Source organism: Rhipicephalus microplus, chromosome X (assembly GCF_043290135.1).
Source record: "Rhipicephalus microplus isolate Deutch F79 chromosome X, USDA_Rmic, whole genome shotgun sequence".
Classification (NCBI taxonomy): Eukaryota; Metazoa; Arthropoda; class Arachnida; order Ixodida; family Ixodidae; genus Rhipicephalus; species Rhipicephalus microplus.
Genome location: NC_134710.1, coordinates 283,143,846 through 283,165,336, shown reverse-complemented (window position 1 = coordinate 283,165,336; position 21,491 = coordinate 283,143,846).

Genomic DNA, 21,491 nt, shown 5'->3' with positions numbered 1-21,491 from the left:
GGGTAGTCATGCTATCAGCCAGTTGTTTAATCGATTGCTGCATGCTTTCCAGAGCCTTGCTGTTGGATTCTGTCTCCATAGCATCTCACTCCCCTTGGGGGGGTGAGGCCCTACGTTTTCCCGAGCGCGCCTGCACGTCCCCTGGTGGGGGAATCTGTTGTCTCTCACCCTGCGAGGAGTAATGTTTGCAGAACGACTCAAGGTCGGCCCTCAGCTGTTGAATCTCTGCCTTAAGGCAAGCATTCTCTTGGATCAACTTAGCTACCCTGGGGTCTTCCCTATGCTCTGGCAATGGTACCTGTGTTACCTCTGGTGGCGGCGCCTCTGGCTTCGGCTTGGCTCGATTCGCCCAGGTAGGTACTTCCTGGATTCGTGCCCGCGAGCAAGAGCGCCCTTTGGTGCGAGCGCGGCCCCTGGAGCAGTCGCGCTGGCGGCCAGACGGCGCGACAGAGTGCCCCTGCCTGGAAGCACTTGCCACGCTGGAATCCCTTGAACGGTCCTCTTCGGCCAGCTGTTGCTGAGACTTTTTGACGCGCTTTCGGCGCCATCGTTTTCTCCGTCGCACGACGTAAGGAACTTGAAAGCGTTCTTTGCACGTTCTGTCCGCCGTCGGATGTGGGCCTCCGCAAAGGGCACATTTCGGCGAGAACTGGTGATCGTCGGGTGGAGACACGAGCCCACAGCCCCTGCACACCTTCTTGTTGGGGTTGGGGCAAACATCGGCCCTGTGACCAAGTCCTCCACACGCGTAGCACACGTCGGTTTGGCGCTTGTAGAGCGTGCAGCGCAGCATGCTGACGCCGCATATGACATAGTTTGGTACCTTCATGCCGTCGAAGAGCACTACCACAGTGGTGGTGTTCTTGATCCTTTTGGCTTCTAGGGCCTTCGGATTTCGCTGGTTGACGATCATCGTTTGGAGCTGGGCCTCGCTGATGTCAGTGTCCACTCCTCGTATGACTCCTTTACAGGTGTTATCGGGGGCCGCGACATATGCCGCCACATGGTACATTCCTTCGCTTATCCGAATCTGTTGGATCGCGGCGTAGACCTTTGCGTTCTTCCGCTCTGGTGTGGAAACTACGAGAATGTTCTGGGCGATGTTTGGGCCAACGATGTCCCCTTCCGTCTCTGCCGGGACAAGAGCAGCTGCCATGGCAATAGCCTGTGCGAGCCTAATTTGGCTTACTTTTCTGACGTCAAGTCCGTCCCTCGGCCTGACGATAATTCGTATGTGGTCCCTCGGCAGCCGAGGAGCCTCGATGTAGCTGCGAGGCGCTTCATTGCACCTTGCAGGGCTGTCGTGCGGCGGCCCCCCTTCGAGCCCACATGTGATGTGTTGCCCGCGGAAACTGGCGTTTCTACACGAGCTTTCTTGTTCCTGCCCAGCGCTGTCATCCAACCTGGGCGATTGGCTTCTTCGTGAGAGATTTCCTCTCCTTCCATCATCTCTACTTCGGGCATGTTGCCCCTTTTCTCCCGCCCCTCGCCGTCGACGCTAGGCGGAGCCCGGTAGGGTTAACCGAGCCGCGGCGCGTTCCACAAGAAAAGTTCCAATAATTCGGCAAAAGGACCACTCACCGAAAAAAGTCTGGTATCGACGTGATCCTCAGAAGAAACTGCGTCGAATGAATCGCAGCTCGAGCACAGGCACCACAAAAATCCTAACGAAAACATTAACAGAAACGGGAGCCGATCTTCTCGCGTCCGCACTGGTCGGCGCCCCCTGCGTCCTCATCGAGCCTACCTAATCAAGTGGGAAGGTTTTGGGGCTAAGTTTGGTGTTTGTGATCCACTGATATGTGTATGAATGCTTCCCTTCCAGGTTCCAGTATTGGTTCTGTTGCTCTGAGCATTGTCTGCGCAATTCCTGTTTAATGAAACTTTTTGACAAAGGGATATCATAACCGGTACCCTCTTTAGTGGCCTCTTTGGCCAATTGATCCAGACTGCTCGAGTAGCGGTGGTGGTGGCACCAGAGGTGCAGTGGTGGCCAGCACCAGGGCAGTTGTACAGTTGGCAGTTTTACTGAAATGGACGGTTACTTTGTACGCGAGGGTGCTTGGCGATTGGGGGCATGAGCGACTAGTTCTGTCAGTGGCGAAGCGCTGCTACTTAAAGGTAGCATGTACAGTAACTCTAGTAGTGCGAATTAGTGTCTCAGCCATTTGCAGCAACAGTAGTGCAAAAAGAACTACTCTGAAATAATACTGGATAAAGTTCGTACGAATAGGGATGACTGTGGGCTTGATGGGCTTGTTGGCTGTGAGGATGCTCCACCTGGATAGGACGGAAGCGATGTTGCTCGTTCCCACAGGCCACTGTTGGGAGGCCACGCGTACTGCAGTCGGCAGGCATGGTGGACGGTGGCGGGTATTTGCCAGGCACGTACACCACCAGGGGGCCGTTCGCACTCAGTGATTTATATTAAAGCTTTCGCACGGCAGGTTTCAGGCCAATGAAGTTACGAAAGGTGGGCGGTACAGCCGGCTTGTACGGGTTCCGCAGACGCCCTGGCTCCGCGAATCACTGCTCCTCGGGCTCACTAAGAAAAGGCTGTCCACCTCCTGGCACTGGCACCTGTGGAACTCCTGGCGCTGGCAAATCGTAGGGAGGGTCTTCCCTAGCCTCCATGCAGGGCAAGTTTCTTGTTCTGTCTGGACAATTTTCAAGGTGATGGCGGAATGCATCCCGTTCAGCAGACGCGTCATGGTCAAAATTGAAGGGACATGGCAACACTCTGCGCGGGCAATCTCCTCGTCGACACATTGTGCGAATGGCCCTCGGTAATCTTTCTGGCACTGTGGTCAGCCCATTCCCACTTTTCTTCCTCATAGCTGCTCTCAGTGTCCACGTTTTAAGAATCCGGTGAGTTGTACTTCGCCATCGTTGTAGGCCGCCGGTGATAATTTTTTTTTCGCATGTTCAAGAAGCGTTTTCTAGTGCTGCCAGCATTCGGCACGATTCAATCCATAGACTGATAGTTATTTAGTTACGTTGGATTTTATGGCGCAAAAGCAGCAATGGCTATGATGCGCCAGACACTGGGTGATTATGATAATAGGGTTAAAATATCAGATAAAAAACAGATTTTTGTTTACAGTTTGTTTGAAACGCCTGCGGCCTCTAGAAACCGGAGAACGTCCTCTATAGAGATGATTGCATTTTCTGATAGTATTAACATCAGGTGGAAAGGTGTTCGTGTTCTGTAAAATTGTTTAAAATAAGCCTGTCTTCTTTTTTTAAAGACTGGGCATGTTAATAAAATATGATTGATAGTCAGAGGTTCCTTGCAATGTTCGCATTCTGGTTGATTTTCTCCGTTCAACAAGAAGTTGTGGATGAAAGGTGTTCGTGTTCTGTAAAATTGTTTAAAATAAGCCTGTCTTCTTTTTTTAAAGACTGGGCGTGTTAATAAAATATGATTCATAGTCAGAGGTTCCTTGCAATGTTCGCATTCTGGTTGATTTTCTCCGTGCAACAAGAAGTTGTGGGTGAGGTGAGTATGACCTATCCACAGGCGGCATAGTATTACTTCGATGAAGCGCTTTTGGTGATTGCATCACTTCCATTCTTGTAGAATACGCTTGACAATTTGCAGCTTGTTATGCACTTGAGCCTACCACTCTTCTTGCCATTTTGCCCTAAAGGTTGTCCGACAACTGTTGAAACAGTCTCTGAATGGTGCCCTTATTTCTGCTATTTTTTGATGACCTGCTCTTGTTGCTACCCTGTCTGCCTTTTCGTTTCCTGGGATACTGACATGGCTCGGCACCTATAGAAGCCTTATTGTCTTGCCATTTTTCTCAGCTCTTTCTAGCTTCTGTAGAATGTCCCCGAGAAACGGTTCGTTTTCCGACCTTAAGTGTAGGGCTTTTAATGCGCTAAGTGAGTCAGTGTATATGACAGCTTTTTTGTGATTTCTTGGTAATATTTCTTCAAGAGCAATCAAGAGAGCATATACTTCTGCTGTGAAGATAGATACGAATGGTGGCAGTCTTTATATCTTTCTGAGTGTTTTGATATGACAGCACTTCCTGTATATTCTTGTGTTTTTGATTCATCAGTGTAGTATTCAGAATGCGTGTTGTATTTTTCTTGTACAGCTAGGAAATCCTGCATAATTTGTTCCTGTGGAGTTTACTTCTTCTTTAAATGGGTCAAAGCAAGGTCAGTGTAGTGCGAAAAGTCCAACCATGGAGCAAGTCTATCCGGCATTTGGACAATGCTTAGTGTCTGATTCGGTACTTTGTAGTCTAGACATATTTCTTCAAAACGCAGGAGAAGTGGTCTTATCGTGTGCAGTCTGTTGTTGTATTGTATTCTGGTACCGATGTGAGAGACAATAGTGTGACATATGTGGCTTGGTTTCGATCTGGTTCTTGAAACATAGGATACAGTAAGTAGTGCTCTTCTTTCTTCTAGGCACGGCTCATTTCTCTCGACATATAAGCTCTGGACAGGTGAGGTTCTATACGCTCCAGTCGCCAAGCGTGATGTTGTATTGGGTCAAGACGTTTGAGGTAAGATTTTCTGGCTGAACCGTAAATTACGCTGCCGTAGTAAAGTATGCTGCGCACGATCGAGCGGTATATGCCTAAAAGGCAGACTCAATCGGCACCCCAGTGTTTCCACGATAGTATTTTCAGAATGTTGAGCGCTTTGTTTGCTTTCTTTTTTGTGTAATTCATGTGGGAAATGAAGTTTAGTTTCCTGTCAAAGACTAGGCCTAGGAACTGGTGTTCTGACATGAGTGGCAGTACACTGTGGTTGATTTTAAGAACCGGGTCCGGATACAAGCCGCGCTTTTGTGAGAAAAGTAGGGTAATGGTTTTCTGGGTAGAAAAGCGAAAGCCATATTGATCTGCCCATTTCGTCAGTTTGTTGATGGTTAGCTGCAGCTGCCTTTCGCATGTGGATATGCTTGAGGCCCGACATGCTATCTGAAGAGCGTCAACATATAATGAGTGCATGATGGAGGGTGGGATTACTTGATTAAGTGAATTCATTTTGACTACGAACAGTGTGGTGCTCAACACGCAACCCTGCGGCACACCATTTTCTAGGACGAAAACCCGCGATAGTGTGGAGCCTAACCGCGCCTGGAAGTTTCGGTTTGATAGAAAGTCAGAGAGGCAATTAAGCATTCTTCTGCGTATTCCGAGATGTGCCAGGTCTCTCAGTATACCGTACCTCCACGTGGTGTCGTAGGCCTTCTCCAGGTCAAAAAACACTGCTAGGCAGTGTTGCCTATGCAAGAAGGCCTCCCGCACTGTGTGTTCAAGACGGACAAGATGATCGATCGTTGAATGGCCTTTCTTATACCCACACTGATGATCATCTAGTAGGTTGTCTACTTCAAGAATGTATGCTAGTCTTCTGTTTATTACGCTTTCGTATGCTTTTGCCATACAGCTTGTAAGTGCTAAGGGTCTATAGCTACCCGGTGAAGTCGGTGGTTTTCCAGTCTTTAGAAATGGTACTGTGGTTGCCATTTTTCATTTTGCGGGCATTTTGCCAGTTTTTCCAAATCATCGCACTGTGTGTTCAAGACGGACAAGATGATCGATCGTTGAATGGCCTTTCTTATACCCACACTGATGATCGTCTAGTACGTTGTCTACTTCAAGGATGTATGCTAGTCTTCTGTTTATTACGCTTTCGTATGCTTTTGCCATACAGCTTGTAAGTGCTAAGGGTCTATAGCTACCCGGTGAAGTCGGTGGTTTTCCAGTCTTTAGAAATGGTACTGTGGTTGCCATTTTTCATTTTGCGGGCATTTCGCCAGTTTTCCAAATCATGTTAAAGAACTTTAATAATGTTTGCACCGCAGCTTGAGACAGGTGTGCGAGCATTTTATAATGAACTCTGTCTGGACCGACTGCTGTCTTTTTTCCCGCTGAAAGCACTGTGCTTAACTCTTGGAGTGTCAATGTAGCATTGTACGGCTCATCTAGACCACCCTTTATGGGTAGTTTTTGTTTTTCGGTTGCCTGTTTGTATGCCAGGAAGGATGGCGTGTAATTAGTGGAACTGGATATAGTGTAAAAGTGTTCGCCTAAAATGTTCGCCTGCTCCTCTAGAGATGTCTGTGTGCCTGGGTCTGTAAGTATGGGTATCGCGTATGAGGAATAGTCGCCGCTGAATTTTCTAACCTGGTTCCACATTTTCTTGGGTGTGGTTGTGCTATTGATTGTAGATCTGTACTTCTGCCAGGACGATTTTTCTGCATTTCTACGAATGTATCGTGCTTTTGCTTTAGCTTGTTTGAACGCAAGGAGGTTGTCCCATGTGGGGTACCTACAGAAGTTGCACCATGCTTTATACTGTAGTTTTTTGGCTTTTGCACACTCACTCGTTCACTATGGCTTTAGCTTTCTTCCCACTAGCCCTGAAGACTGGAACATAGCTTGCTCTGCCGCAGACAGTATGCAATCGGTGAACTTGTCGTTTATTTCCTCTACTGTTAGGTGTTCAGAGAACTCAGCCTGTAGATTAGCTCTCTGTGTAAACAAAGGCCAGTTAGCTTTGTGAAGCTTCCAATGCTGTGGTCGAGAGCGTATGGTCGGAAGTGGCGATGTTAGTCTTACAACCGACGGTAGATGGTCACTACCATAAGGGTTGTTTATTGTTTCCCATGTAAAATCTGCAAACAGTGAGCTTGAGCACAGTGCCAAATCCAAGCAACTTATGGTTCCTGTGCCTGGAGAGCAGTATGTTGGTGATCCAGTGTTTAAAAGACACACATTGTTAGGAAGAATAAAATCTTCAATTACCTGCCCTCTACTGTCTGTCTTTACACTACCCCATAGTATATTATGCACATTAAAATCTCCTGCCATTAAAAAAGGTTTAGGTAGCTGTTCTGCAATCAATTCTAGATCTTTTACAATAGAATGTGTATGAGGTGGAATGTGTATGGAACAAATAGTGATAGTTTTATGTGATAAAATGGTGACTGCAGCCAATTCAATAAAACTATTAACTATAACTTCTCTTACTGCTATACCACTTTGGACAACATTGGCGACGCCGCCCAACAGCCGGTTGCTTTGCGAGCGGTCGTGACGTATAACAGTGTAACCTTTTAGTATTTTGGTGTTTTTTTGGTCTCAGGTTCGTTTCCTGCAAGCATAATGCTACAGGAGAGAAGCTTGTAAATATGTCCTTAATGTCGCTTAAGTCTCGTGTCATGCCTCTGCAGTTCCAATGAATGATGTATGCCATTACGAGAAATGATGTGCATAAAATTTAGTATTTCGGGTTAGTTGTGCATAAGGTAAAAAGCGACACTATACGTGTGCTTCATCACTTCTTTTTTTGTGGGGCCATAATTGTGTTTCGGCTCTCGTTTCCTCCCTGGCAGAGAGGATTGATCGGCTGCCTAATCGCCCTGCTGGTTGGAGCAGGGTCTGTAAGGCTTTCAGTGTCCGATGGACTCACGTCCATAGACTCGGCACCACCAGGGTGTTCAACAGTGTTGGTGCCCGGCGAGAATGCTGGCCTCCTCAAGGGAGGCTGGCTACTCGGCACCGTTGTTGAGACCTCTTTTGCCTCGACATTAGGTTGGCTGGCACCAACACTGGTCGAGGCTTTGGGGCCTCCCTGAAGAAAGGCACTTGGTGCCTTTTTTTTTTATCTTGTTTCGGGGACAGACCGTGGCCACTAGGTCCTGGAGTTCGACCTGTGTGCCTACAGAGACGTTGGCGGTGCCTTCCCTTCTCGCACCGCTTCAGCGTAGGTGCCCTTTTGGGCAAGAACCACTCGCTGGCGCACTTCTGGATACGATATGTTTTCTTTGGTTTTCAGTGTAAGTATGTCTTTTTCTTTTTGCCATTCTGGGCAGGAGCGTGAGTACGCTGCATGGGGCCCCTTGCAGTTCACACAGTTTAAAGCGTTCGTGCACTCGTCATCTTCATGTTCATTCTGGCTGCATTTCATGCAGGTTGGATTACCACGACATGAATGAGACCCGTGCCCGAACCTCTGGCATCGGAAGCACCTGCGAGGATTAGGTATGTAGGGCCTCACACGTTGGTAAAGATACACTACCTTAACTGCAGCAGGAAGCGTTGTGCTTGCGAAGGTTAGAATTACATTCCTTGTGCGGGTTTTCTTCTTATCTCTACGGAATATGATTGCTCGCGCGGCAAGTACATCTTGATCCGCTAAAGCATCCTCCATTTCTGCGTCAGTGCACTTTAGCAGTTCGTTGTCGGATATAACACCTCGCGTGTAATTGAGAGATTGGTGGGCTGTTACACGGACTTCATGTTGTCCGATTTTTCCAAGGTGTCTAATTTTGTCACTTTGTTCTTTGTTTTTCACTTCTATGAGGAGATCTCCTGAATTCATTTTTCTTGCACTGTAATTGCTTCCAATGCATTCTTTGATTGCTTTTGCAATCGCTTTTGCGATCGGGAATGGTGATATGTCCTGAATATTAGTTTCAGTCAATGACGTTACAGCAAAGAATTTCATGTAATCGCTCTCTTTAGTAAGAAGGTTTCTATTCGCCTTGGTGCGACCCCTTTTATGGGACCGATCATTGTGGAAAGGGGGGGTACTTTTTTTTCATAGAAAAGTATGTTCATTCGGTAGCTATGCTGGCCACCCACCATGGAGTCCAACAAGGGGAACGTATACACACGTTAGCCATACATTGCTACTATAACCCTGTGGTCCTCACCAAGGGAGGTCAGTCCCCCGGGGTTAACCCTAGCCGCCAAGAAATTCGGAAATAAACAGAAAAGAGAAGATGACAGGACAGGTAAAAAGTAAGCGATAAAGACGAAGATGTAGGGAGAGAGAAATAGGGAAAGGCGACTGCCGATTTCCCCTGGGTGGGTCAGCCCAGGGGTGCCGTCTACGTGAAGCCGGGGCTAAAGGGGTGTGTTGCCTCTGCCAAGGGGCCTTAACGGTCCAATCACCCAGCGTCGGCTCAACCCCCAGGATCCTCTTTTCCCCGGACACGGCAAAGCCACGCACGGCTAAGCGTGGGAGGGAGCCAAAACTCCCCCGTTAGCTCGGGTCCGTGGTGTCGCTACACACCAAGCGCCTACTTGTGCAGGCGCCCCTGCGGGGAATCCATAGACTGAATGGTGGTCTTTTGTAGAACCTTACTTTAAGTTACAGTTTTGCTCAGGCTCGGCAACCAATGGTCGTGACCCTCCAGTGATGGCAACCTCGTAAGGAGGGTCTTAGCGGTCCCTTTGCGACGTGCTTGGCAAGCTCACTGACAGGGCCGGACAAGTCATGACATGTCCGGAGTATGCCAGGGTGCTGTAAGGTGCTTTATCATAGCCTGGTTGTTTCACGAATCATGGCTTGCTTCCACATTTTGTGATATGACTGGGAAGTCGATCCCTCTTCACCGTGCGGTCTGGCACAATTATGCATTCGAACTAGGCCATCAGGTGGGGGGTATGCTGCCATAATGAGTACAGTAGTGAAGAACAGTCGCACGAGAGTTCTAGCAACTCTCGTCCGATTGCTGCGGTGGGTACGATGTGCTGCGGTTCAGATGCAACGAAGGCATCTGGCACAACACGGCTGGCACCAGCACCATCCTTAACCTATATTATGAATAAGGGTATCCTGTGCTTGTTAGTTCTATACGTGGCTTCCATGATAAAATCTTTGGGATATTCCTCAAACATCCTTTACATTTGTCTGTTTTGCACGTATATGATCTACTGTAGCCCATCGTGTTCACGAGTAATAGTCTAACAGTAGCATTTTCTTTCTCACGGAGGTCGTGGATCACATGCATGAGGTTTTGTATGTCATATCCTCTGTTGCTACTTTCACGTTCTGTATATCTTTCGCACTCAATACTTTACCTCTAAAGCAATTGTGGCAAAAACGTGCAAGGTTTGTCATAAACACAACGATGTCAAAATGACTAAACAGCGTGACAAAATACACGAGGACAAAGCTGTTGCATCGGCGGCAGAGACGCCGCCGGAGACGTGAACAAGTCGTTGTCACCAGGCAAAAGACAGCGTTTATTGACCGCTTGAAACTTATATCATGAAAAAGGAAAAGTGGTGTGGAGAGGAAACAAATAGAGAGAGAAAACGCATGCACCTGCTGTTCTGCCTCCACTTCGGCAACCGCTGGCATTGCAACACTTCTTTTATTTAGTAACCATAACATTCCACCAGATTTTTTCTTCTCGTGGACCGTCGTATTGGCTGTGATACTGCAGACGCGTTCTTGGCGTCTTCGGTCATCACTTCGTAGACACCGACTGGAATTCGGCATCAGTGCGATTTGGCTATGTGCGAAATTACGAAACGGGTGGCAAATGGACGCCGGGAAGGGTCAAGGCTACGACTGTTGCTGAAGAGATTCCGAAGGGCAACCGCTTTTAGCAAAGCAACCCTTTATGTGTGTTCATGACAGCCAGCTTTCGCGAGTATCCGTCGAATGCAATCTGGTTGTAAGGGTCTCGCAGACCCAATATACTGAATTTTTCTTTACCTCGCCGATTCGCGAAGATGTCATCATTGACTGGCAAAGGGTATCGCTCCATTTCACACACAGGGTTTAATGTTACTTTAAAATCTCCACAAATGGGCACAACACTGTTGCTCTTCAATACTGGTACTATTGGTGTCTCCCAATCTGCAAATGGTACTGGAGATATTATGCCAGCTTCTACTAGTCTATTTATCTCTGCAGATACCTTATCTAGCAGCTCAAAAGGAACCTTTCTAGCCATGCAAAATTTTGGAACTGCCGTGTCCTTGATGTAAAGTTTAGCTGGTGGGCTCTTGACTAATCCAAGACCTTCTGTGAATACGCCTGCACATTCGGCCATTATGGCACCAGTTCCTGCTGCCTTCTGTTGGCTTTCCACGCTAGGCGGCGTAGTGATGTGCAGAACCGGCATTCCTTCTACTGCAAGTTTCTCCAATAAGTCTCGTCCACACAGGCTAGGACCTTCACAATCTAACACAGTAAGGTTACAGTCTACCTCTGCCGACATATCATGTGCCCTCGTTGCCATTGTGCCTAACACATGTAGTTCGCCCAGGTAACAAGACAACTTTAAATGGGTATTCTGCAGCTGGGGCCAACGATTGTGATGTGCCTCGTACGTTCCTTTAGGAACAATGCAGACAGGAGAACCTGTGTCCACGTCCATGTTTATGGTGACCCCATTTCATGTGATAAACTTCTTTTTGGGGGGAACCAGGGGCTGGATACCTGTGAAGGACCAGATTTCATTGCGCTAGAGTCACTGTCATCCCTTTGGTCTGTAATTTCTGCAGTTAGAGTTAGCGTTTTTCCGGTTCCCCCTGTTCTTGTACACATGCGAGCCAGGGGCCTTGCCTACCACAACTGTAGCATCGACGGCTCTTTTGAAAGCACGTAGCAGCTTTGTGACCGTACTTGACACAGCATTTGCAATGCTGCGGCGCGTTTCTTTCCTCCTTCGTTAGGGTGTCAGACGTGCGTTGTTGGCTAACGTTCAGAACTGTCGAAATATCAGTGTGCTTATCCATCTGCTGCGAACCGTCTTCTGCGCTTTCCGCAGCCAAAGAAAGGGCTTCTGCTTCTTCAAGAGTCAAGTCGCTTGTCGGTAGCAAATGTTTTCGCAAAAACAACACATACGGTTCTGTCTTTCAGCTCTTGGTCTCACATAAACGAAAACTTGCACTTCTGGGCAATCTTTCTAATTGAACCATGAACGCTTTCACTGACTCCCCTTCCTGTTGCTTACGGTGAAAAAACTTGAAGCTCTCCGAGATCTCATCAGGCGTGTGGCGTTTTTGAAGTTGTCGCGTTCTCTGTGTAATGCATAAGGCGCACCGCATCTTTGCAAAATTAGTTTACATACTTCGGGTGCGGCAGCGTCTTGTCGTTGGATACAATGGTCATTTAATCAGTTGAAGTTAAAAAGTGTCTAACCTGGAAAGAAGAAATCTTCCTGGCCGTTCATTTTTCCTTGACAAGTGGAGGTGGGCAATGTCTGCGCGGCGAGATACATGGGCGCCGCAATTGCTGCATTTCACCTTGCATTCCGACATGTGGCTTGCCAGGGCGGCTAACTTGCAGACGAAGTTACAGCCGCCGTTGACAAAGAAAACGGGGAGCTCCATATGGTGGGACCGCTCGAATATTAGCATTTCGATGTCGCTGTCCTTGAAGTTGACACATTGGTCGGGGCAACGACCTGAGCTAAGACCTTTGCACACAGAACAGGAGATGTGATGGCATGGCAGCCCCGCAGTTACCAAAGCCACGAAGCCGCATGCGCTGCACACACGTTCTTGCGAAAGTGGTCACACAAAGGGAATGCGCTTTCGCTCGAAGAAGTCACCGAACCCGAGAGGACGTACTTCGTTTGCTGCAGCATCTTTTTCGGCGAAAATAAGTTGACAAGCTGGAAGCAGTTCTGCTCACAAAGAGCCCAGTGCCAGGGTAGAGCTGATAAAGGGCGCTCACGAAACACATGGCATCTAGAAACTTCTGCTTGTTAGTTCTATACGTAGCTTCGATGATCAAAACTTTGGGATATTCCTCACACATCCTTTACATTTGTCTTTTTTGCACGTATGTGATCTGTAGCTCTTCGTGATCACGAGTAATGGTGTAACGGTGGCATTTTCTTTCTCGCGGAGGTCGTGGATCACTTGCATGAATGAAAGTCATTTAAGTGTCAGCTTCTTGGCTTTTGTATAAGGGTTCTTATTCAAAACAAAGGAGGGCTTCGGCCCTACCTCAGTGCGGAAGCCAAGACGCGAGCAACTGGGTGGACATAAGCGCGGCGGCCCGCCGCGCTCCGCCCGGCGCTAATCTTACCCGCATTCGCCGCAAGTGCACACGATATCGTTGCAGTGCTTAGACGGGATTCTGACTTAGAGGTGTTCAGTCGTAATCCCAGGGATAGTAGCTTCGCACCACTGGACTCTCGACCAATCACGTGAACCAAGTGTCCGAATCTGCAGTTCCTCTCGTACTGAGCAGAATTACTATCGCAACGACCGGTCATCAGTAGGGTAAAACTAACCTGTCTCGCGACGGTCTCACTTGAGTATTTGCTAGTACCACAGAGATCTGCACCAGCAGCGGCTCCAGGCGGGCTCACTCACGCCCAACACCTTTAACGCACACCACTGCGGCCCTTCTACTCGTCGCGGCTTAGCACCCCCACATTTCGTGCTTTTCTGCCAGCGACGGCCGGGGATTGGCGCGACGCTAGAGTGCCATTCATTTTCGGGGCTAGTTGCTTCGGCAGGTGAGTTGTCACACACTCCTTAGCGGATTGTTGAGTCAGACTAGAGTCAAGCTCAACAAGGTCTTCTTTTTCCCGCAGGGGCGCCTGCACAAGTAGGCGTTTGGTGTGTAGCGACACCACGGACCGGAGCTAACGGGGAAGTTTTGACTCCCTCCCACGCCTAGCCGTGCGTGGCTTTGCTGTGTCCGGGGAAAAGGGGATCCTGGGGGTTGAGCCCATGCTGGGTGATTGGACCTTTAAGGCCCCCCGGCAGAGGCAACTTACCCCTTTGGCCCCGGCTTGACGTAGATGGCACCCCTGGGCCGACCCACCCAGGGGAAATCGGCAGTCGCCTTTTCCTATCTCTCTCTGCCTACATCTTCGTCTTTATCTCTCACTATCTATCTGTCCTGTCTTCTACTCTCTTCCGTTTACTTCGAATTTTCCTGGTGGCAAGGGTTAACCCTGTGCAAATAGCCTACCTTGGTCTAGGCGCATTGGGTTATGGCAGTGTTGTATGGCTGACGTCTGCAAGCTTTCAGCACCTGCAAACTTGCAGCGTCCCCTTGTTGGGCTCCGAGGTGAGTGGCCACCAACGCTGCTGAACAAAAATAAGACCGGCATGCATGGAGCATTCCCTCTACTGTCTGATCGTACCGGCCTAAAGCGGGTACGCACCGACGACATAAATTTCTTCAACCAGCCAATAGAAACTTTTCCCCACTTCCACGTCATTCACTGTGAAAAAAACCGGAAAGCAAGCTAGGACCGTATCTCCTTTTGTAGTTGCCAGGTGTCTTACTGAAACTCTCGGGGCTGGATAAAAAATAACCAAAATGGCTAGCGAAGAACTTATTCTCGAAATTCGCGACAAAGCACAATTTGTAAAGCTAGACAGCCTCTCAACGTTCGGTGACGTACCGATCACTGTAACACCACACAGATCTATGAACATCACTCGCGGAGTGGTATCTGACGCAGACTTACTTGACCTGACCGAAACTGAACTTTTGGAGGGATGGAAGAGCCAAAATGTCACTAATGTACAGAGAATCATCATCAGAAGAGATAATAAGGAAACATCGACAAACACTTAATACTCACATTTGCATCCAGTAAACTACCGGAATCTATTCAAAGAGCGTACACGAAGACATCTATCAGGCCGTACATACCAAACCCTCGTCGTTGCTTCCAATGCCAGAGGTATGGCCATGGCTCTAAAGCCTGTCGTGGTCGCCAGACTTGTGCACAATCAGGAGTCCTAGGCCACGTGTCTGAGAACTGCAAAAAACCGCCACACTGTGTAAATTGCGAAGGAAACCATGCCGCATATTCACGCTCCTGCACATACTGGAAAAAAGAAAAAGAAATAATTACGTTGAAGGTGAAGGAGAACATTACATTTAAGGAAGCACGGTGAAGAGTCACTCCATTCTATGGACCTACATACGCTGATGCGGCGCGTCAGGGGGCACCGCCGCACCAGCCCTCACCACTCCTTCGGCCCGCGCATACCGAGCCGGGGGTTGTGGCACCTGCCTCCAAGGCGGCTGTAGCCCAGGCTACACCGCCCACTCCCAAACAGAGACAGGAGACTGCAGAGTCCTCGGGTCTCAAGGCCTCACCTCACAAGGCGAGGCCCAAAATTCTAACTAACAGCCCGCAAGTGCGGGCATCCAGTGCCTCCGAGGAGGCAATGGATACGTCGGTACCCTTGGTGCCGAAAGAGCGGCGTGGCTCCTTGGAGCGCACCAAGAAAACAAACAAGCAGATAACAGGGCCTGGTGATGGCCCTGTTAAGTGAACTCAAACTTCCTGTCTAAACAGCCACTCGCTTTTCATACACACAGCACTATTTTACATTCATCATGAACACTCAAATTATACAATGAAACGTCAGCAGCCTTCTCAGAAACCTTGACGACGTCCAAGAACTCTTACACGGACACTCACCAAAAGTGCTGTGTGTACAAGAAACACACCTTAATTCAAAACACACAAATTTTCTTCGTAAATACGTTATTTTCCGAAAGGACCGTGTTGATGCCATGACATCATCCGGAGGTGTTGCCATCATAGTGAATCAAGGAATTGCATGCGCACACTTACAACTCCAAACATCCCTTGAGGCAGTGGCTGTTCGAGCAGTTCTTTTTGATAAACTGATCACAATCTGCACTATTTACATTCCTCCTAGCTATCAGCTGCAAAAACGGGAATTACACTCTCTAATTTATGAACTTCCAGAGCCTTATGTTCTCTTTGAAGACTTCAATGCGCATAGCAGGCTATGGGGTGACTCTCGGTATGACGGGCAATGTCGACTGATCTAACAGTTCCTTCTCTCGTCGAGCGCGTGTCTCCTAAATCGAGAAGAACCAACCTATTATAATCTCGCTAATAACACCTACTCCTCCATAGACCTAAGCATGGTATCTCCATCTCTTGTGCCTCTACTCCAGTGGAAAGTCGTCAGTAATCTGTACGGAAGTGACCGTTTCCCTGTAGTTTTGAGCACAACTACAATAACTGAGTGCCCACCACGTGTTCTCAAGTGGCTCATAAGTAGAGCCGACTGGGAACAGTTTTATACCATCGCTCGTCCAGGTTGGAATGACATATGTACTTTGAACATTGATGTTGCTGTCAACTACTTCACATCGTTTTTGATTGATGCTGCAACAAAATGCATCCTACAAACAAATGGACACCCTGGAAAACGGCGTGTGCCATGGTGGAACTCTGAATGCCGAAACGTGCGCAAACAGCATAACAGAGCTTGGAGGCTGCTTCGGAACTCACCGACAGCCGAAAATCTTGACACCTTCAAGAAAATAAAGTCTCAAGGCAGGAGAACGCGTCGGCAGGCCAGAAAAAAAAGCTGGCAGAAGTTTTTGTCAGGGATCAATTCATACATACAGGAGGCTAAAGTCTGGAACATGGTCTGTAGGATAGCAGGAAAACAAGTACACACACTTTCACTTGTAAACACTCAGGGTGATGACTTGGAAGATCAGGCAAACTTCCTCGGTGCACACTTTGAACGGGTATCCAGCTCGTCCCACTATACTGACACTTTCCAAAAATACAGAACAGGAATAGAAAAGCAGAAACTCGAACACAAATGCACTAGATACGAGGCATGTAACCAAGCTTTCAGTCTAGCTGAGCTGCGAACCTCTTTAAACTCCTGCAGTGCTTCTGCCCAGGTTCTGATTGTGTGGTGTATGAAATGTTAAAAAACCTACCAATCGAAACACGAAAAACCTTACTTTGTTTGTACAATGCTATCTGGTTTTCTGGCACTATCCCTACCTCCTGGAAAGAGGCTATTATTCCATTTTGAAAGAGGGCAAGGACCCTTCTTTACCTTCGAGTTATTTATTTTTCCAAATACTGTTAGCCTTTCGGCTGTTACAGGGGTGGGACATACTAAGAATGTCAAACATCAATACATTCAAATGATACAGCAATTCAAATAGCAACACTTGAACTTGGAATTGTTACTTGACATACATAGGAAACACCGGCTTTGAGGCTGAAGGAAAAACAGTGCAGTCGTAGTAAGCATACAAATGAATTGTAATAAATTAACATAGTAGACCATGCCTACAGAAAAATATCTTTGAGCCCTTCCTCAAATTTTTTCTAATGAATCACAATGAACCAGTGGTAATGGCAAAGCATTCCACTGACGAATTGTTTTTGGAAAAAATGAATTCGCATATACATTGACACGCTGTTGTGGCACTTCGTATGTGTAATCATTTACATTTCTCAGGTTTCTTCCGCGGCGTGGCGTTAAGTATTTTGTTGTGTTTATGTTTAATTTATTTTTTGACAAAGAAAACAAGAACTTCATCTTTGCCAATTGCGGTCGTTCAGCTAAAGTGGGCAGTTGAAGAGAGCGTAGCCTTTCTGTTACTGACTCTGTCGAGGAGTACTTTGAAAGAATAAACCTGGCAGCTCGCCTTTGTACTCTTTCTAGCATATTAATGAGGCCGATTTCCGAGGGATCCCACAAAATGCTGGCATATTTCAATGTTGGCCGAATATACGTGAGATATGTTGCTAGCTTAACGGGAGTCGTAGCAAGTCTTAATTTTCTTCGCAAGTACCATAGTTTTCTCTCCGCCACCGCACAAATGTTTTCCAAATGGGTCCTCCAGTTTAGATTACTGGCTATTGTTACACCTAAATATTTTATTTCATTGACGGTAGACAGGCGGGTAGAACATAGAGTGTAATTAGAATAGAAGACACGCTTACTTTTGTTTGTGACGTGCAAAGCAACTGTTTTAGTTTGATTTATTTCCATTTTAGATTCAATGCACCAACTACTGACAGCATCAAGAATATCATTAAACGTTTTTTGGTCAGCTTCACTGTGTATTTCTTTGAAAATTAGGCAGTCGTCTGCAAAAAGTCGCACTGTAGTACTTCTATCTATGCTGCATGAAATGTCATTTATGTAAGTTAAGAATAATATCGGTCCTAAAACTGAACCTCACGGTACCCCTGAGGTAACGCTTAATAACTCAGATTTGAAGCCGTTTATTTCTACATATTGTGTTCTGCCTGTCAGGTACGCACTTATCCACTGTATTATGTTATAATTTATGCCTAGGTGTGCTAACTTATTAACTCCCTGTGAGGAACCTTGTCAGAGGCTTTGGAGAAGTCGAGACATATTGCGTCAATCTGAACACTAATATTTAAGGCACGCGTGAAATCATCGACTGTTTCTAATTATTGGGTTACAGTGGATAAATTCTGCCGAAAACCATGCTGATTAGGAAAAAATGTTTTAGGCCTATTGCACTTACAAGCTGCTTGTGCAAAGTCTTCGAAAAAATGATAAACTGCCGACTTGTACATATCCTTGAAACAAACAATTTGCTCGACCCATTTGAGCGCGGTTTTCGAGAAAGTAGATCCACCTTAGACCACCGTGTTCGTATCGAGGCACAGATCAGGGACGCCTTCGTCTATAAACAATATTTTTTTTCTGTATTCCTCGATATCAAAAAGGCTTAAGATACAACACGGCATTTTGGAATTCTAAGAGACCTGTCCCACCTTGGCGTGCGCGGAAGAATGTTTCACATAATTCAAAATTACCTGTAAACCGGACATTCCGTGTCCGAGTGGGCACGGTTCTTTCCCAATTATTTGTCCAGGAAACAGGCGTGCCACAAGGTAAGGTACTTAGCTGCACACTTTTTCTCATCAAAATGAATTCCTTGCGCTTGTCCATGCCTCGCAATATGTTTTATTGTACATATGTCGATGACGTCCAGCTTGGCTTTAGATCTTGCAATCTGGCCATGTGTGAGCGGCAGGTTCAGTTTCGTTTAAACAAGGTCTCCAAATGGGCAGAGAAAAACGAATTCCGACTGAACCCACAAAAAAGCATGTGTGTCTTGTTCTCCCGAAAGAGAGGCATGCACTCAAAACCCGACTTTGAATTTAACGATCAACGTCTGTCTGTTAATGCAGAGCGTCAATTCTTAGGAATAATCTTGGACAAGTTGACCTTCGTACAGCACATCAAGTATCTAAAAACAAAATGTTTAAAAGCCATGAATGTTTTAAAAGTTTTGTCACGTACTAGGTGGGGTAGTGACAGGCAATGTCTCATGAACCTATATAAAAGCCGCATTCGCACCCGCTTAGATTATGGGGCCATTGTTTATCAGTCTGGGACTCAAAGTGCTTTGAAGATGCTGGACCCCGTGCACCATTTGGGCATCCGCCTTTCTACGGGTGCTTTCGTGCCAGCCCCGTAGAAAGCCTTTATGTTGAGTCAAATGAGTGGTCACTTCATCTGCAGAGAACTTACATGTCCTTTGTTTATTTCCTTAAGGTGAAAGCAGACAGGAAGCACCCCTCATACTCTAATATTAATGATTTGTCAAGCTCAATTCTGTTTCAAAACAGGCTTTCGATGAGGCAGCCCTTCTCAGTTCGCCTAAAGAGTCTAGCTGAGAAAACTGGACTCTCACTTGAACACAGTTTAATGGCTCCTGTAGCATACCCGCCACCGTGGCAATGGCAGACTAGTGACTGCGATGTGTCTTTTCTAGAATTTACAAAACATGCGCCTATTGCCCATATCCGTACATACTTCCTGGAACTTCAACACAAATACACACGTCCTGAGTTCTTTACAGATGCCTCCAAGTCTAACTTTTCTGTGTCCTACGCTGCTGTCGGCCCATCCTTTTCGGATGCTGACCCTCTATATCCAGCCACAAGTATTTTGACAGCGGAAGCTTATGCAATACTTGTGGCGGCTAAACACATCAAGCAATTATAAATACAAAAAGCAGTAATTGATACGAACTCCCTCAGTGTGGTAACGGCTCTGCATACTCTTAACAAACTAAAAAACCCAGTCCTTTTCTCACTTTACTTCATTTTGTGCACACTCTACACACTCAAACAACATGTTGTAGTGTGCTGGGTGCCAGGGCACCGTGAGATTTAAGACAACGTGAGGGCGAATCAGCTCGCTGCATCCGTCCACAAAAGACTGCCCCTACACCCATATCAATCACGCCCCTTGATCTTAAGCCGTCTCTCAAACGAAACCTCAGAATTTACTGGCAGAGCAAGTGGGATACACACACACAAAACAAACTACATGTTATTAAGCCACACCTTGCTCATTGGCTGCCCGTATCGAAATCGTGTCATACAGAGGTAATACTATTGAGACTCAGGATAGGACACACATACGCGACACACACTTATCTTTTGTCTCGGGACGATCCGCCATTGTGTGACAGATGTGGTGAAGCATTAACAGTCCTTCACATGTTAATCCAGTGCAAACACTTAGAAACTCTAAGAAAACAACATTTTCCATTACCCTACCGACAACATATACCTTTACACCCTGCAATGTTCGTCGGTAAGGAACCGCTTTTTAGTCATAAATCATTGTTAGCGTTTTTAAAAGAAATTCATAGTTTTCATATCATATACCCGGGCATCCCGTAGCACGACCTCTCCAGAATGGCTTTTGCTGCGCTGGCTACACAAGAAAGCACTTGCCTCACGGCCCTTGGGCGCAAGGGTATGAACGAGTGAGGCACTTGTGCTAATGCCATACATATCCACCATCGTCTTTTATTATCACCAACTTTTGTCATCTATTCACACCACACACACCTTTCACGACATGGTCATCATTTTATTACTTGTATGTTCTTACCCGCCTTACCCCGAGGAATTTTATGGCCCTTATACAGCCGCTTATCACAATCATTGTCCATATTTTTAATAAGATGAACTGGCACTCTTTGGCCGTGAAATTGCCCTTGCGCCACAAAACATCAAACATCATCATCATCAATACTTTTCCTGTAAAGCAATTGTGCCAAAAACGTGCAAGGTTTGTCATAAACTCAACAATGTGAAAATGACTAAACAGCGTGACAAAATACACGAGAACAAACTGTTACGTCGGTGGCAGACACGCCGCCGGAGACATGAACAAGTCGTTGTCACCAGGCAAAAGACAGCGTTTATTGACCGCTTGAAACTTATATCATGAAAGAGGGAAAAGGGTGTGGAAAAGAAACAAATAGAGAGACAAAACGCATGCACCTGCTGTTCTGCCTCCACTTCGGCAACCGCTGGCGTTGCAACACTTCTTTTATTTAGTAACCATAACATTCCACCGGATTTCTTCTTCTCGTGGACCGTCGTATTGGCTGTGATACTGCAGACGCGTTCTTGGCGTCTCGGTCATCACTTCGTAGACACCGACTGGAATTCGGCATCAGGGCAATTCGGCTATGTGCGAAATTACGAAACGGGTGGCAAAGGGACGTCCGGAAGGGTCAAGGCTACGACTGTTGCTGAAGCGATTCCGAAGGGCAACCGCTTTTAGCAAAGCAACCCTTTATGTGTGTTTATTTCAGCCAGCTTTCGCGAGTACTCGTCCAATGCAATCTGGTGTTAAGGGTCTCGCAGATCTAAGATACTGAATTTTTTTTTGCCTAGCAAATTCGCGAAGATATCATCATTGACTGGCAAAGGGTATCGCTCTTTTTCACACACAGGGTTTAATGTTACCTTAAAATCCCCACAAATGCGCACAGCGCTTTTGCTCTTCAATACTGGTACTATTGATGTCTCCCAATCTGCAAATGGTACCCGAGATATTATGCCAGCTTGTACTAGTCTATTTATCTCAGCAGATAACTTATCTAGCAGCTCAAAAAGAACCTTTCTAGCCATGCAAAATTTT